Consider the following 16,201-nt stretch of genomic DNA (forward strand, 5'->3'; position numbering starts at 1 on the left):
ACAGAGACAGAGACCGAGGGAGACAGAGACAGAGACCGAGGGAGACAGAGACAGAGACCGAGGGAGACAGAGACAGAGACCGAGGAAGACAGAGACCGAGGGAGACAGAGACCGAGGGAGACAGAGACCGAGGGAGACAGAGACAGAGACCGAGGGAGACAGAGACCGAGGGAGACAGAGACTGAGGGAGACAGAGACCGAGGGAGACAGAGACCGAGGGAGACAGAGACCGAGGGAGACAGAGACCGAGGGAGACAGAGACCGAGGGAGACAGAGACCGAGGGAGACAGAGACCGAGGGAGACAGAGACCGAGGGAGACAGAGACCGAGGGAGACAGAGACTGAGGGAGACAGAGACCGAGGGAGACAGAGACCGAGGGAAACAGAGACCGAGGGAGACAGAGACCGAGGGAGACAGAGACCGCGGGAGACAGAGACCGAGGGAGACAGAGACCGAGGGAGACAGAGACCGAGGGAGACAGAGACCGAGGGAGACAGAGACCGATGGAGACAGAGACCGATGTAGACAGAGACTGAGGGAGACAGAGACCAATGGAGACAGAGACTGAGGGAGACAGAGACCGAGGGAGACGGAGACAGAGACCGAGGGAGACAGAGACAGAGACCGAGGGAGACAGAGACAGAGACCGAGGGAGACAGAGACAGAGACCGAGGAAGACAGAGACCGAGGGAGACAGAGACCGAGGGAGACAGAGACAGAGACCGAGGGAGACAGAGACCGAGGGAGACAGAGACCGAGGGAGACAGAGACCGAGGGAGACAGAGACCGAGGGAGACAGAGACCGAGGGAGACAGAGACCGAGGGAGACAGAGACCGAGGGAGACAGAGACCGAGGGAGACAGAGACCGAGGGAGACAGAGACCGAGGGAGACTGAGACCGAGGGAGACAGAGACCGAGGGAGACAGAGACCGAGGGAGACAGAGACCGAGGGAGACAGAGACCGAGGGAGACAGAGACCGAGGGAGACAGAGACCGAGGGAGACAGAGACCGAGGGAGACAGAGACCGAGGGAGACAGAGACCGAGGGAGACAAGGACCGAGGGAGACAGGGACCGAGGGAGACAGAGACCGAGGGAGACAGAGACCGAGGGAGACAGAGACCGAGGGAGACAGCGACCGAGGGAGACAGAGACCGAGGGAGACAGAGACCGAGGGAGACAGCGACCGAGGGAGACAGAGACCGAGGGAGACAGAGACCGAGGGAGACAGAGACCGAGGGAGACAGAGACCGAGGGTGACAGAGACCGAGGGAGACAGAGACCGAGGGAGACAGAGACCGAGGGAGACAGAGACCGAGGGAGACAGAGACCGAGGGAGACAGAGACCGATGTAGACAGAGACTGAGGGAGACAGAGACCGATGGAGACAGAGACCGAGGGAGACAGAGACAGAGACCGAGGGAGACAGAGACAGAGACCGAGGGAGACAGAGACCGAGGGAGACAGAGACCGAGGGAGACAGAGACCGAGGGAGACAGAGACCGAGGGAGACAGAGACCGAGGGAGACAGAGACCGAGGGAGACAGAGACCGAGGGAGACAGAAACCGAGGGAGACAGAGACCGAGGGAGACAGAGACCGAGGGAGACAGAGACCAGGGAGACAGAGACCGAGGGAGACAGAGACCGAGGGAGACAGAGACCGAGGGAGACAGAGACCGAGGGAGACAGGGACCGAGGGAGACAGGGACCGAGGGAGACAGGGACCGAGGGAGACAGGGACCGAGGGAGACAGAGACCGAGGGAGACAGAGACCGAGGGAGACAGAGACCGAGGGAGACAGAGACCGAGGGAGACAGAGACCGAGGGAGACAGAGACCGAGGGAGACAGAGACCGAGGGAGACAGAGACCGATGGAGACAGAGACCGATGTAGACAGAGACCGAGGGAGACAGAGACCGATGGAGACAGAGACTGAGGGAGACAGAGATAGAGACCGAGGGAGACAGAGACAGAGACCGAGGGAGACAGAGACTGAGGGAGACAGAGACCGAGGGAGACAGAGACCGAGGGAGACAGAGACCGAGGGAGACAGAGACCGAGGGAGACAGAGACCGAGGGAGACAGAGACCGAGGGAGACAGAGACCGAGGGAGACAGAGACCGAGGGAGACAGAGACCGAGGGAGACAGAGACCGAGGGAGACAGAGACCGAGGGAGACAGAGACCGAGGGAGACAGAGACCGAGGGAGACAGGGACCGAGGGAGACAGAGACCGAGGGAGACAGAGACCGAGGGAGACAGAGACCGAGGGAGACAGAGACCGAGGGAGACAGAGACCGAGGGAGACAGAGACCGAGGGAGACAGAGACCGAGGGAGACAGACACCGAGGGAGACAGAGACCGAGGGAGACAGAGACCGAGGGAGACAGAGACCGAGGGAGACAGAGACCGAGGGAGACAGAGACCGAGGGAGACAGAGACCGAGGGAGACAGAGACCGAGGGAGACAGAGACCGAGGGACACAGAGACCGAGGGAGACAGAGACCGATGGAGACAGAGACCGATGTAGACAGAGACCGAGGGAGACAGAGACCGATGGAGACAGAGACCGAGGGAGACAGAGACCGAGGGAGACAGAGACAGAGACCGAGGGAGACAGAGACAGAGACCGAGGGAGACAGAGACAGAGACCGAGGGAGACAGAGACCGAGGGAGACAGAGACCGAGGGAGACAGAGACCGAGGGAGACAGAGACCGAGGGAGACAGAGACCGAGGGAGACAGAGACCGAGGGAGACAGAGACCGAGGGAGACAGAGACCGAGGGAGACAGAGACCGAGGGAGACAGAGACCGAGGGAGACAGAGACCGAGGGAGACAGAGACCGAGGGAGACAGAGACCGAGGGAGACAGAGACCGAGGGAGACAGAGACCGAGGGAGACAGAGACCGAGGGAGACAGGGACCGAGGGAGACAGAGACCGAGGGAGACAGAGACCGAGGGAGACAGGGACCGAGGGAGACAGGGACCGAGGGAGACAGGGACCGAGGGAGACAGAGACCGAGGGAGACAGAGACCGAGGGAGACAGAGACCGAGGGAGACTGAGACCGAGGGAGACAGAGACCGAGGGAGACAGAGACCGAGGGAGACAGAGACCGAGGGAGACAGAGACCGAGGGAGACAGAGACCGAGGGAGATAGAGACCGAGGGAGACAGAGACTGAGGGAGACAGAGACCGAGGGAGACAGAGACCGAGGGAGACAGAGACCGAGGGAGACAGAGACCGAGGGAGACAGAGACCGAGGGAGACAGAGACCGATGGAGACAGAGACCGATGTAGACAGAGACTGAGGGAGACAGAGACCGATGGAGACAGAGACTGAGGGAGACAGAGACCGAGGGAGACAGAGACAGAGACCGAGGGAGACAGAGACAGAGACCGAGGGAGACAGAGACAGAGACCGAGGGAGACAGAGACAGAGACCGAGGGAGACAGAGACCGAGGGAGACAGAGACCGAGGGAGACAGAGACCGAGGGAGACAGAGACCGAGGGAGACAGAGACCGAGGGAGACAGAGACCGAGGGAGACAGAGACCGAGGGAGACAGAGACCGAGGGAGACAGAGACCGAGGGAGACAGAGACGGAGGGAGACAGAGACGGAGGGAGACAGAGACCGAGGGAGACAGAGACCGAGGGAGACAGAGACCGAGGGAGACAGAGACCGAGGGAGACAGAGACCGAGGGAGACAGAGACCGAGGGAGACAGAGACCGAGGGAGACAGAGACCGAGGGAGACAGAGACCGAGGGAGACAGAGACCGAGGGAGACAGAGACGGAGGGAGACAGAGACCGAGGGAGACAGAGACCGAGGGAGACAGAGACCGAGGGAGACAGAGACCGAGGGAGACAGAGACCGAGGGAGACAGAGACCGAGGGAGACAGAGACCGAGGGAGACAGGGACCGAGGGAGACAGAGACCGAGGGAGACAGAGACCGATGGAGACAGGGACCGAGGGAGACAGGGACCGAGGGAGAAAGGGACCGAGGGAGACAGAGACCGAGGGAGACAGAGACCGAGGGAGACAGAGACCGAGGGAGACAGAGACCGAGGGAGACAGAGACCGAGGGAGACAGAGACCGAGGGAGACAGAGACCGAGGGAGATAGAGACCGAGGGAGACAGAGACCGAGGGAGACAGAGACCGAGGGAGACAGAGACCGAGGGAGACAGAGACCGAGGGAGACAGAGACCGAGGGAGACAGAGACCGATGGAGACAGAGACCGATGTAGACAGAGACTGAGGGAGACAGAGACCGATGGAGACAGAGACTGAGGGAGACAGAGACCGAGGGAGACAGAGACAGAGACCGAGGGAGACAGAGACAGAGACCGAGGGAGACAGAGACAGAGACCGAGGGAGACAGAGACAGAGACCGAGGGAGACAGAGACCGAGGGAGACAGAGACCGAGGGAGACAGAGACCGAGGGAGACAGAGACCGAGGGAGACAGAGACCGAGGGAGACAGAGACCGAGGGAGACAGAGACCGAGGGAGACAGAGACCGAGGGAGACAGAGACCGAGGGAGACAGAGACGGAGGGAGACAGAGACGGAGGGAGACAGAGACGGAGGGAGACAGAGACCGAGGGAGACAGAGACCGAGGGAGACAGAGACCGAGGGAGACAGAGACCGAGGGAGACAGAGACCGAGGGAGACAGAGACCGAGGGAGACAGAGACCGAGGGAGACAGAGACCGAGGCAGACAGAGACCGAGGGAGACAGAGACCGAGGGAGACAGAGACCGAGGGAGACAGAGACCGAGGGAGACAGAGACCGAGGGAGACAGAGACCGAGGGAGACAGAGACCGAGGGAGACAGAGACCGAGGGAGACAGAGACCGAGGGAGACAGAGACCGAGGGAGACAGAGACCGAGGGAGACAGAGACCGAGGGAGACAGAGACCGAGGGAGACAGAGACCGAGGGAGACAGAGACCGAGGGAGACAGAGACCGAGGGAGACAGAGACCGAGGGAGACAGAGACCGAGGGAGACAGAGACCGAGGGAGACAGGGACCGAGGGAGACAGAGACTGAGGGAGACAGAGACCGAGGGAGACAGAGACCGAGGGAGACAGAGACCGAGGGAGACAGAGACCGAGGGAGACAGAGACCGAGGGAGACAGAGACCGAGGGAGACAGACACCGAGGGAGACAGAGACCGAGGGAGACAGAGACCGAGGGAGACAGAGACCGAGGGAGACAGAGACCGAGGGAGACAGAGACCGAGGGAGAGAGAGACCGAGGGAGACAGAGACCGAGGGAGACAGAGACCGAGGGACACAGAGACCGAGGGAGACAGAGACCGATGGAGACAGAGACCGATGTAGACAGAGACCGAGGGAGACAGAGACCGAGGGAGACAGAGACAGAGACCGAGGGAGACAGAGACAGAGACCGAGGGAGACAGAGACAGAGACCGAGGGAGACAGAGACAGAGACCGAGGGAGACAGAGACCGAGGGAGACAGAGACCGAGGGAGACAGAGACCGAGGGAGACAGAGACCGAGGGAGACAGAGACCGAGGGAGACAGAGACCGAGGGAGACAGAGACCGAGGGAGACAGAGACCGAGGGAGACAGAGACCGATGGAGACAGAGACCGATGTAGACAGAGACCGATGTAGACAGAGACCAATGGAGACAGAGACTGAGGGAGACAGAGACCGAGGGAGACAGAGACAGAGACCGAGGGAGACAGAGACAGAGACCGAGGGAGACAGAGACAGAGACCGAGGGAGACAGAGATAGAGACCGAGGAAGACAGAGACCGAGGGAGACAGAGACCGAGGGAAACAGAGACCGAGGGAGACAGAGACCGAGGGAGACAGAGTCCGAGGGAGACAGAGACCGAGGGAGACAGAGACCGAGGGAGACAGAGTCCGAGTGAGACAGAGACCGAGGGAGACAGAGACCGAGGGAGACAGAGACCGAGGGAGACAGAGACAGAGACCGAGGGAGACAGAGACAGAGACCGAGGGAGACAGAGACAGAGACCGAGGGAGACAGAGACAGAGACCGAGGGAGACAGAGACCGAGGGAGACAGAGACCGAGGGAGACAGAGACCGAGGGAGACAGAGACCGAGGGAGACAGAGACCGAGGGAGACAGAGACCGAGGGAGACAGAGACCGAGGGAGACAGAGACCGAGGGAGACAGAGACCGAGGGAGACAGAGACCGAGGGAGACAGAGACCGAGGGAGACAGAGACGGAGGGAGACAGAGACGGAGGGAGACAGAGACGAAGGGAGACAGAGACCGAGGGAGACAGAGACCGAGGGAGACAGAGACCGAGGGAGACAGAGACCGAGGGAGACAGAGACCGAGGGAGACAGAGACCGAGGGAGACAGAGACCGAGGGAGACAGAGACCGAGGCAGACAGAGACCGAGGGAGACAGAGACCGAGGGAGACAGAGACCGAGGGAGACAGAGACCGAGGGAGACAGAGACCGAGGGAGACAGAGACCGAGGGAGACAGAGACCGAGGGAGACAGAGACCGAGGGAGACAGAGACCGAGGGAGACAGAGACCGAGGGAGACAGAGACCGAGGGAGACAGAGACCGAGGGAGACAGAGACCGAGGGAGACAGAGACCGAGGGAGACAGAGACCGAGGGAGACAGACACCGAGGGAGACAGACACCGAGGGAGACAGAGACCGAGGGAGACAGAGACCGAGGGAGACAGAGACCGAGGGAGACAGAGACCGAGGGAGACAGAGACCGAGGGAGACAGAGACCGAGGGAGACAGAGACCGAGGGACACAGAGACCGAGGGAGACAGAGACCGATGGAGACAGAGACCGATGTAGACAGAGACCCAGGGAGACAGAGACCGATGGAGACAGAGACTGAGGGAGACAGAGACCGAGGGAGACAGAGACAGAGACCGAGGGAGACAGAGACAGAGACCGAGGGAGACAGAGACAGAGACCGAGGGAGACAGAGACAGAGACCGAGGGAGACAGAGACAGAGACCGAGGGAGACAGAGACCGAGGGAGACGGAGACCGAGGGAGACAGAGACCGAGGGAGACAGAGACCGAGGGAGACAGAGACCGAGGGAGACAGAGACCGAGGGAGACAGAGACCGAGGGAGACAGAGACCGAGGGAGACAGAGACGGAGGGAGACAGAGACGGTGGGAGACAGAGACCGAGGGAGACAGAGACCGAGGGAGACAGAGACCGAGGGAGACAGAGACCGAGGGAGACAGAGACCGAGGGAGACAGAGACCGAGGGAGACAAGGACCGAGGGAGACAGAAACCGAGGGAGACAGAGACCGAGGGAGACAGAGACCGAGGGAGACAGAGACCGAGGGAGACAGAGACCGAGGGAGACAGAGACCGAGGGAAACAGAGACCGAGGGAGACAGAGACCGAGGGAGACAGAGACCGAGGGAGACAGAGACCGAGGGAGACAGAGACCGAGGGAGACAGAGACCGAGGGAGACAGAGACCGAGGGAGACAGAGACCGAGGGAGACAGAGACTGATGGAGACAGAGACCGATGTAGACAGAGACCGAGGGAGACAGAGACCGATGGAGACAGAGACTGAGGGAGACAGAGACCGAGGGAGACAGAGACAGAGACCGAGGGAGACAGAGACAGAGACCGAGGGAGACAGAGACAGAGACCGAGGGAGACAGAGATAGAGACCGAGGGAGACAGAGACCGAGGGAGACAGAGACCGAGGGAAACAGAGACCGAGGGAGACAGAGACCGAGGGAGACAGAGTCCGAGGGAGACAGAGACCGAGGGAGACAGAGACCGAGGGAGACAGAGTCCGAGGGAGACAGAGACCGAGGGAGACAGAGACCGAGGGAGACAGAGACCGAGGGAGACAGAGACCGAGGGAGACAGAGACCGAGGGAGACAGAGACCGAGGGAGACAGAGACCGAGGGAGACAGAGACCGAGGGAGACAGAGACCGATGGAGACAGAGACCGATGTAGACAGAGACCGAGGGAGACAGAGACCGATGGAGACAGAGACTGAGGGAGACAGAGACCGAGGGAGACAGAGACAGAGACCGAGGGAGACAGAGACAGAGACCGAGGGAGACAGAGACAGAGACCGAGGGAGACAGAGACAGAGACCGAGGGAGACAGGGACCGAGGGAGACAGGGACCGAGGGAGACAGAGACCGAGGGAGACAGAGACCGAGGGAGACAGAGACCGAGGGAGACAGAGACCGAGGGAGACAGAGACCGAGGGAGACAGAGACCGAGGGAGACAGAGACCGAGGGAGACAGGGACCGAGGGAGACAGAGACCGAGGGAGACAGAGACCGAGGGAGACAGAGACCGAGGGAAACAGAGACCGAGGGAGACAGAGACCGAGGGAGACAGAGACCGAGGGAGACAGGGACCGAGGGAGACAGAGACCGAGGGAGACAGAGACCGAGGGAGACAGAGACCGAGGGAGACAGAGACCGAGGGAGACAGAGACCGAGGGAGACAGAGACCGATGGAGACAGAGACCGATGTAGACAGAGACTGAGGGAGACAGAGACCGATGGAGACAGAGACTGAGGGAGACAGAGACCGAGGGAGACAGAGACAGAGACCGAGGGAGACAGAGACAGAGACCGAGGGAGACAGAGACAGAGACCGAGGGAGACAGAGACAGAGACCGAGGGAGACAGAGACCGAGGGAGACAGAGACCGAGGGAGACAGAGACCGAGGGAGACAGAGACCGAGGGAGACCGAGACCGAGGGAGACAGAGACCGAGGGAGACAGAGACCGAAGGAGACAGAGACCGAGGGAGACAGAGACCGAGGGAGACAGAGACCGAGGGAGACAGAGACCGAGGGAGACAGAGACGGAGGGAGACAGAGACGGAGGGAGACAGAGACGGAGGGAGACAGAGACCGAGGGAGACAGAGACCGAGGGAGACAGAGACCGAGGGAGACAGAGACCGAGGGAGACAGAGACCGAGGGAGACAGAGACCGAGGGAGACAGACACCGAGGGAGACAGAGACCGAGGGAGACAGAGACCGAGGGAGACAGAGACCGAGGGAGACAGAGACCGAGGGAGACAGAGACCGAGGGAGACAGAGACCGAGGGAGACAGAGACCGAGGGACACAGAGACCGAGGGAGACAGAGACCGATGGAGACAGAGACCGATGTAGACAGAGACCCAGGGAGACAGAGACCGATGGAGACAGAGACTGAGGGAGACAGAGACCGAGGGAGACAGAGACAGAGACCGAGGGAGACAGAGACAGAGACCGAGGGAGACAGAGACAGAGACCGAGGGAGACAGAGACAGAGACCGAGGGAGACAGAGACAGAGACCGAGGGAGACAGAGACCGAGGGAGACGGAGACCGAGGGAGACAGAGACCGAGGGAGACAGAGACCGAGGGAGACAGAGACCGAGGGAGACAGAGACCGAGGGAGACAGAGACCGAGGGAGACAGAGACCGAGGGAGACAGAGACGGAGGGAGACAGAGACGGTGGGAGACAGAGACCGAGGGAGACAGAGACCGAGGGAGACAGAGACCGAGGGAGACAGAGACCGAGGGAGACAGAGACCGAGGGAGACAGAGACCGAGGGAGACAGAGACCGAGGGAGACAGAGACCGAGGGAGACAGAGACCGAAGGAGACAGAGACCGAGGGAGACAGAGACCGAGGGAGACAGAGACCGAGGGAGACAGAGACCGAGGGAGACAGAGACCGAGGGAGACAGAGACCGAGGGAGACAGAGACCGAGGGAGACAGAGACCGAGGGAGACAGAGACCGAGGGAGACAGAGACCGAGGGAGACAGAGACCGAGGGAGACAGAGACCGAGGGAGACAGAGACCGAGGGAGACAGAGACCGAGGGAGACAGAGACCGAGGGAGACAGAGACCGAGGGAGACAGAGACCGAGGGAGACAGAGACCGAGGGAGACAGAGACCGAGGGAGACAGAGACCGAGGGAGACAGAGACCGAGGGAGACAGAGACCGAGGGAGACAGAGACCGAGGGAGACAGAGACCGAGGGAGACAGAGACCGATGGAGACAGAGACCGATGTAGACAGAGACTGAGGGAGACAGAGACCAATGGAGACAGAGACTGAGGGAGACAGAGACCGAGGGAGACAGAGACCGAGGGAGACAGAGACAGAGACCGAGGGAGACAGAGACAGAGACCGAGGGAGACAGAGATAGAGACCGAGGAAGACAGAGACCGAGGGAGACAGAGACCGAGGGAGACAGAGACCGAGGGAGACAGAGACCGAGGGAGACAGAGACCGAGGGAGACAGAGACCGAGGGAGACAGAGACCGAGGGAGACAGAGACCGAGGGAGACAGAGACCGAGGGAGACAGAGACCGAGGGAGACAGAGACCGAGGGAGACAGAGACCGAGGGAGACAGAGACCGAGGGAGACAGAGACCGAGGGAGACAGAGACCGAGGGAGACAGAGACTGAGGGAGACAGAGACCGAGGGAGACAGAGACCGAGGGAGACAGAGACCGAGGGAGACAGAGACCGATGGAGACAGAGACCGATGTAGACAGAGACTGAGGGAGACAGAGACCGATGGAGACAGAGACTGAGGGAGACAGAGACCGAGGGAGACAGAGACAGAGACCGAGGGAGACAGAGACAGAGACCGAGGGAGACAGAGACAGAGACCGAGGGAGACAGAGACAGAGACCGAGGGAGACAAGGACCGAGGGAGACAGGGACCGAGGGAGACAGAGACCGAGGGAGACAGAGACCGAGGGAGACAGAGACCGAGGGAGACAGAGACCGAGGGAGACAGAGACCGAGGGAGACAGAGACCGAGGGAGACAGAGACGGAGGGAGACAGAGACCGAGGGAGACAGAGACCGAGGGAGACAGAGACCGATGGAGACAGAGACCGATGTAGACAGAGACTGAGGGAGACAGAGACCGATGGAGACAGAGACTGAGGGAGACAGAGACCGAGGGAGACAGAGACAGAGACCGAGGGAGACAGAGACAGAGACCGAGGGAGACAGAGACAGAGACCGAGGGAGACAGAGACCGAGGGAGACAGAGACCGAGGGAGACAGAGACCGAGGGAGACAGAGACCGAGGGAGACAGAGACCGAGGGAAACAGAGACCGAGGGAGACAGAGACCGAGGGAGACAGAGACCGAGGGAGACAGAGACCGAGGGAGACAGAGACCGAGGGAGACAGAGACCGAGGGAGACAGAGACCGAGGGAGACAGAGACCGAGGGAGACAGAGACCGATGGAGACAGAGACCGATGTAGACAGAGACCGAGGGAGACAGAGACCAATAGAGACAGAGACTGAGGGAGACAGAGACCGAGGAAGACAGAGACAGAGACCGAGGGAGACAGAGACAGAGACCGAGGGAGACAGAGACAGAGACCGAGGGAGACAGAGACAGAGACCGAGGGAGACAGAGACCGAGGGAGACAGAGACCGAGGGAGACAGAGACCGAGGGAGACAGAGACCGAGGGAGACAGAGACCGAGGGAGACAGAGACCGAGGGAGACAGAGACCGAGGGAGACAGAGACCGAGGGAGACAGAGACCGAGGGAGACAGAGACCGAGGGAGACAGAGACCGAGGGAGACTTAGACCGAGGGAGACAGAGACCGAGGGAGACAGAGACCGAGGGAGACAGAGACCGAGGGAGACAGAGACCGAGGGAGACAGAGACCGAGGGAGACAGAGACCGAGGGAGACAGAGACCGAGGGAGACAGAGACCGAGGGAGACAGAGACCGAGGGAGACAGAGACCGAGGGAGACAGAGACCGAGGGAGACAGAGACCGAGGGAGACAGAGACCGAGGGAGACAGAGACCGAGGGAGACAGAGACCGAGGGAGACAAGGACCGAGGGAGACAGGGACCGAGGGAGACAGAGACCGAGGGAGACAGAGACCGAGGGAGACAGAGACCGAGGGAGACAGAGACCGAGGGAGACAGAGACCGAGGGAGACAGAGACCGAGGTGGACAAGGACCGAGGGAGACAGGGACCGAGGGAGACAGAGACCGAGGGAGACAGAGACCGAGGGAGACAGAGACCGAGGGAGACAGAGACCGAGGGAGACAAGGACCGAGGGAGACAGAGACCGAGGGAGACAGAGACCGAGGGAGACAGAGACCGAGGGAGACAGAGACCGAGGGAGACAGAGACCGAGGGAGACAGAGACCGAGGGAGACAGAGACCGAGGGAGACAGAGACCGAGGGAGACAGAGACCGAGGGAGACAGAGACCGAGGGTGACAGAGACCGAGGGAGACAGAGACCGAGGGAGACAGAGACCGAGGGAGACAGAGACCGAGGGAGACAGAGACCGAGGGAGACAGAGACCGATGTAGACAGAGACTGAGGGAGACAGAGACCGATGGAGACAGAGACGGAGGGAGACAGAGACCGAGGGAGACAGAGACAGAGACCGAGGGAGACAGAGACAGAGACTGAGGGAGACAGAGACCGAGGGAGACAGAGCCCGAGGGAGACAGAGACCGAGGGAGACAGAGACCGAGGGAGACAGAGACAGAGGGAGACAGAGACCGAGGGAGACAGAGACCGAGGGAGACAGAGACCGAGGGAGACAGAGACCGAGGGAGACAGAGACCGAGGGAGACAGAGACAGAGACCGAGGGAGACAGAGACAGAGACCGAGGGAGACAGAGATAGAGACCGAGGAAGACAGAGACCGAGGGAGACTGAGACCGAGGGAGACAGAGACCGAGGGAGACGGAGACCGAGGGAGACAGAGACCGAGGGAGACAGAGACCGAGGGAGACAGAGACCGAGGGAGACAGAGACCGAGGGAGACAGAGACCGAGGGAGACAGAGACCGAGGGAGACAGAGACCGAGGGAGACAGAGACCGAGGGAGACAGAGACCGAGGGAGACAGAGACCGAGGGAGACAGAGACCGAGGGAGACAGAGACCGATGGAGACAGAGACCGATGTAGACAGAGACTGAGGGAGACAGAGACCGATGGAGACAGAGACTGAGGGAGACAGAGACCGAGGGAGACAGAGACAGAGACCGAGGGAGACAGAGACAGAGACCGAGGGAGACAGAGACAGAGACCGAGGGAGACAGAGACAGAGACCGAGGGAGACAAGGACCGAGGGAGACAGGGACCGAGGGAGACAGAGACCGAGGGAGACAGAGACCGAGGGAGACAGAGACCGAGGGAGACAGAGACCGAGGGAGACAGAGACCGAGGGAGACAGAGACCGAGGGAGACAGAGACGGAGGGAGACAGAGACCGAGGGAGACAGAGACCGAGGGAGACAGAGACCGATGGAGACAGAGACCGATGTAGACAGAGACTGAGGGAGACAGAGACCGATGGAGACAGAGACTGAGGGAGACAGAGACCGAGGGAGACAGAGACAGAGACCGAGGGAGACAGAGACAGAGACCGAGGGAGACAGAGACAGAGACCGAGGGAGACAGAGACCGAGGGAGACAGAGACCGAGGGAGACAGAGACCGAGGGAGACAGAGACCGAGGGAGACAGAGACCGAGGGAAACAGAGACCGAGGGAGACAGAGACCGAGGGAGACAGAGACCGAGGGAGACAGAGACCGAGGGAGACAGAGACCGAGGGAGACAGAGACCGAGGGAGACAGAGACCGAGGGAGACAGAGACCGAGGGAGACAGAGACCGATGGAGACAGAGACCGATGTAGACAGAGACCGAGGGAGACAGAGACCAATAGAGACAGAGACTGAGGGAGACAGAGACCGAGGGAGACAGAGACAGAGACCGAGGGAGACAGAGACAGAGACCGAGGGAGACAGAGACAGAGACCGAGGGAGACAGAGACAGAGACCGAGGAAGACAGAGACCGAGGGAGACAGAGACCGAGGGAGACAGAGACCGAGGGAGACAGAGACCGAGGGAGACAGAGACCGAGGGAGACAGAGACCGAGGGAGACAGAGACCGAGGGAGACAGAGACCGAGGGAGACAGAGACCGAGGGAGACAGAGACCGAGGGAGACTTAGACCGAGGGAGACAGAGACCGAGGGAGACAGAGACCGAGGGAGACAGAGACCGAGGGAGACAGAGACCGAGGGAGACAGAGACCGAGGGAGACAGAGACCGAGGGAGACAGAGACCGAGGGAGACAGAGACCGAGGGAGACAGAGACCGAGGGAGACAGAGACCGAGGGAGACAGAGACCGAGGGAGACAGAGACCGAGGGAGACAGAGACCGAGGGAGACAGAGACCGAGGGAGACAAGGACCAAGGGAGACAGGGACCGAGGGAGACAGAGACCGAGGGAGACAGAGACCGAGGGAGACAGAGACCGAGGGAGACAGAGACCGAGGGAGACAGAGACCGAGGGAGACAGAGACCGAGGTGGACAAGGACCGAGGGAGACAGGGACCGAGGGAGACAGAGACCGAGGGAGACAGAGACCGAGGGAGACAGAGACCGAGGGAGACAGAGACCGAGGGAGACAAGGACCGAGGGAGACAGAGACCGAGGGAGACAGAGACCGAGGGAGACAGAGACCGAGGGAGACAGAGACCGAGGGAGACAGAGACCGAGGGAGACAGAGACCGAGGGAGACAGAGACCGAGGGAGACAGAGACCGAGGGAGACAGAGACCGAGGGAGACAGAGACCGAGGGAGACAGAGACCGAGGGAGACAGAGACCGAGGGAGACAGAGACCGAGGGTGACAGAGACCGAGGGAGACAGAGACCGAGGGAGACAGAGACCGAGGGAGACAGAGACCGAGGGAGACAGAGACCGAGGGAGACAGAGACCGATGTAGACAGAGACTGAGGGAGACAGAGACGGAGGGAGACAGAGACCGAGGGAGACAGAGACAGAGACCGAGGGAGACAGAGACAGAGACCGAGGGAGACAGAGACCGAGGGAGACAGAGCCCGAGGGAGACAGAGACCGAGGGAGACAGAGACCGAGGGAGACAGAGACAGAGGGAGACAGAGACCGAGGGAGACAGAGACCGAGGGAGACAGAGACCGAGGGAGACAGAGACCGAGGGAGACAGAGACCGAGGGAGACAGAGACCGAGGGAGACAGAGACCGAGGGAGACAGAGACCGAGGGAGACAGAGACCGAGGGAGACAGAGACCGAGGGAGACAGGGACCGAGGGAGACAGGGACCGAGGAAGACAGGGACCGAGGGAGACAGAGACCGAGGGAGACAGAGACCGAGGGAGACAGAGACCGAGGGAGACAGAGACCGAGGGAGACAGAGACCGAGGGAGACAGAGACCGAGGGAGACAGAGACCGAGGGAGACAGAGACCGAGGGAGACAGAGACCGAGGGAGACAGAGACCGAGGGAGACAGAGACCGAGGGAGACAGAGACCGAGGGAGACAGAGACCGAGGGAGACAGAGACCGAGGGAGACAGAGACCGATGGAGACAGAGACCGATGTAGACAGAGACTCAGGGAGACAGAGACCGATGGAGACAGAGACTGAGGGAGACAGAGATAGAGACCGAGGGAGACAGAGACAGAGACCGAGGGAGACAGAGACCGAGGGAGACAGAGACCGAGGGAGACAGAGACGGAGACCGAGGGAGACAGAGACCGAGGGAGACAGAGACCGAGGGAGACAGAGACCGAGGGAGACAGAGACCGAGGGTGACAGAGACCGAGGGAGACAGAGACCGAGGGAGACAGAGACCGAGGGACACAGAGACCGAGGGAGACAGAGACCGAGGGAGACAGAGACCGAGGGAGACAGAGACCGAGGGAGACAGAGACCGAGGGAGACAGAGACCGTGGGAGACAGAGCCCGAGGGAGACAGAGACCGAGGGAGACAGAGACCGAGGGAGACAGAGACCGAGGGAGACAGAGACCGAGGGAGACAGAGACCGAGGGAGACAGAGACCGAGGGAGACAGAGACCGAGGGAGACAGAGACCGAGGGAGACAGAGACCGAGGGAGACAGAGACCGAGGGAGACAGAGACCGAGGGAGACAGAGACCGAGGGAGACAGAGACCGAGGGAGACAGAGACCGAGGGAGACAGAGACTGAGGGAGACAGAGACCGATGGAGACAGAGACTGAGGGAGACAGAGACCGAGGGAGACAGAGACAGAGACCGAGGGAGACAGAGACCGAGGGAGACAGAGACAGAGACCGAGGGAGACAGAGACAGAGACCTAGGGAGACAGAGACCGAGGGAGACAGAGACCGAGGGAGACAGAGACCGAGGGAGACAG

This window comes from Schistocerca gregaria, chromosome 7 (assembly GCF_023897955.1).
Source record: "Schistocerca gregaria isolate iqSchGreg1 chromosome 7, iqSchGreg1.2, whole genome shotgun sequence".
NCBI classification, from domain to species: Eukaryota; Metazoa; Arthropoda; class Insecta; order Orthoptera; family Acrididae; genus Schistocerca; species Schistocerca gregaria.